Genomic DNA, 3,248 nt, shown 5'->3' with positions numbered 1-3,248 from the left:
AAGTTAGTACGTCGTCTCGTACGTACGTACTACGTCCGTCGTCGTACACGATACGATATATATATATATATATATATATATATATATATATATATATATACACACAATTAAACACACGCGCCCGCAAGCATGCGCAAGGATATTCTTAAAACTAGAATGGCTAAGCTTAACCGGCTCGTTGTGCTTACCTGGAACGAGGGTCGCATCTTTTCCGAGCCTAATGGTCAATACGGAGTTATTTCTACTCCAGTTGCACATGGGATCGTTGCCCAATTTCCGCAAAATTGTGCTCGGAAAGAGGGAACGGCACTTCCTGATTAAACGAGTCTTCACGGCGCGATCAAACTTAATTATAACCATCGAGCCTGTAATTACAGAAGGCAAATTTCATTTCATTGTCGTGTAGCAACGTTGTAAGTATTGGTTAATTTCACCATCTAAACGTGTATTGAACCACATGCATTATATCACGCGACACAATAAGCGTTTATTACAAGGGTAGAGATCTTCATTCGGTCGATTCCGAAACAAACGTGATTACAAATAAATCGTGCAACGCGATCTCATAGCGAAAGGAATAACTGTTAAACTCGTAAATAACACCGTCAACCACATACTTGTGTTAAATAAAATTAAAAATAATCAATTATGATATGCCAAAATAGAGCTCACAAAATTGTAGCTATGCCTTTATATTAAATATCATACAATAGCAAGCAAGAAACAAGTATTTGAAAAATATTTACGCATACAGCTTTAATGATATACGAAACAATGAATTTACCATCATCCGAAAATTGCTGTTCAGTTATCGCTGGGGCCTTAGCTTTGAAGAAGATTTTTTGCCCGAGACCAATTGTATTAATACCATCAGCTGTAAGATGAACCTACAAAAGACAATAAATGCTGATATTCCTTATGTAATAGGTTTTTTATATTACTTATTTGCATAAAAATTTTGATATTCATTTCTACTATTATCCTATAGCTTTGGCGTTTACTCACTTCTACTTCAGACGCACGAGAATCAACAGGCACCATGCATACTACTGCAGTGGCGTTGATTCGTTTTGCTGGAAAAACTCGCGGGCGTTTACGGAATAGGCAATCTGGTAAATCTTCTTCGTCTTCATTTTCACAATCCATATCTACAATCGGCCAAAATGCAAGAGAATTATTAGATTTATTGGCCGAAGCATTTGACAATGTCTAAAACGGGCGCTAAACACAATCACACGTTAAAATAATAAAAACAGGATGACAGAATATATACGCAACAAAGATGCCGTAAACAACACTGATTGTAACAAACATGAAGTTTATGCCTGTCTGCACTTACAATTAAAATGACTGATCTCTTTCTCATTTTGAGATCGGTAACACAAAATACAGCTGCGCGTGCATTAGTACATCAAGGCAATGTTTATCAAATTCATTTTCATCCATTTTGTTTTGGCCTGTTTTAAAGATTAATGTGTTTTTCAATATACATAGTCAATTCACTTAGAGAAATGCATTGTCATTATATGAAGGGAAAATTTATTTATATATATTTCTACGTATTCACACAATTATAATTAACGAACAAATTTTCACAGTTTTTTCGTGTTATTAATTATGCATTAGCATAATTAATTAGTGTATAAACGTTTAAAATCGTTCCATTAGCCCGTTAGTTTTATCATAATCTTTTTACAATAATTTTATATATAGTCTGTTTTAAGGGTGAATGTGTTTCTTTCGTTAGAAAATATCGATATTACATTATGTTTCATATACACATATTGAATCTTTATAGTTCTCACCATCTTCATCCTTATCGTTTTCCTCTCTTATTCTATTTTAAAATTATTAGAACTTCAGCAAACACAATTACTTTTCTTCATAAGCACGTGAATTACAATGATAAAATGTAATTATTATAAATATATGAAACTGGCATTTTCATAACTGGGAGTAATTATACGGATTAGATGCTATGTCAAATATTTATGTTATGATGTTATTCACTTACTTATATTCGCACCTCTGTTTTTTAGGCTTTTAAAATATTTAAAGTAAATTTTAAGTAAACACTAATTTGATGGATAACAATAATACAGTCCCAAGATTAAGATATGCAACACGCGCACGCACGCATGCACGCATGCACGCACGCACGCACGCACGCATGAACGCACATATTTCTACTCTCAGAATTATGCCCCCCCCCAACTGCACCCAACGTCTCAAACCTTTTGTATACGTTCTAATTATTAAATAAGGTAAGGGCCACCGTACATAGACATAGACGTTTCGATTTGTTACGACGATTTCGATCTTCAATTTCATCTACCTTGCCCTCGTCTGTTTTAAAGGAGGATTTTTCGTTAAGAAATGTTGATGCCTTTGTTTAAACATCGTAGGAGTTGCATCAAGCATTATGGGAAACCGCGAATAACTACATTAACTGTATATTATATGCATATACGTATTATATACGGTTCTACTATATGTATTGTTTGTCAATTGCAGTCATCATTACCGGATACTGAAATTATTCATACGAATATTTTAACGAGCAAATTCACCATTTTTGCCTATATAACATTATAACATTATGATGATTTCATATATGATAACATTTATTATAATATTATTATTATTATTATTATTATTATAAGATCAACATATCTTATATATTATATATATAAGATATTCATATTACCCAGAAATTTTACATTCGCCTATTTCAATTGTCGTCTGTTTCAATTATGAACACGTGTTTTCGGTAAAAATCTACTTTGCGCATGAAGATTAGAGACAGTAATTAATTTAATTACAATTATTAAGCATTCATTCCTGCATCTTAGCGTTAAAATAATTAGAACCCATGCACACACACGCAAGCACGCACGCACGCACGCACGCAGGCACGCACGCACACACACACACACACACACACACACACACACACACATGTGCGCTCTGATACGCATGCGTGCACACGCACAGACACACGCGCACACACACACTCGCGCACGTGCCCATACACGCCCACACACACGCCTCCACCATTAATACGTAGTCTGACTCAAATAACTTATTACGTCACGCTCCTCCCGTTGTGCCGCAACATACTGCTGATCGCATCGCGATGTCAAGTCCTCTATACCATGTGCGAGCGTTGATTGATGGATGGATGGCTGGATGGATGGATGGATGGATGGATGGATGGCTGGATGGATGGATGGATGGATGGATGGATG

General features: G+C 35.4%; 1 protein-coding gene across 1 annotated transcript in view; it reads right to left on the bottom strand.

The window, feature by feature from the left end:
• LOC106814644 (nucleolin-like) overlaps positions 1 to 3,248 on the bottom strand; it is an 11,837-nt gene that overhangs the window by 4,420 nt on the left and 4,169 nt on the right. The window lies entirely within an intron of this gene.

The sequence above is a fragment of the Priapulus caudatus genome, unplaced genomic scaffold (assembly GCF_000485595.1).
Source record: "Priapulus caudatus unplaced genomic scaffold, Priapulus_caudatus-5.0.1 Scaffold956, whole genome shotgun sequence".
Classification (NCBI taxonomy): domain Eukaryota; kingdom Metazoa; phylum Priapulida; class Priapulimorpha; order Priapulimorphida; family Priapulidae; genus Priapulus; species Priapulus caudatus.
This window is presented reverse-complemented; position numbering and strand designations above follow the sequence as displayed.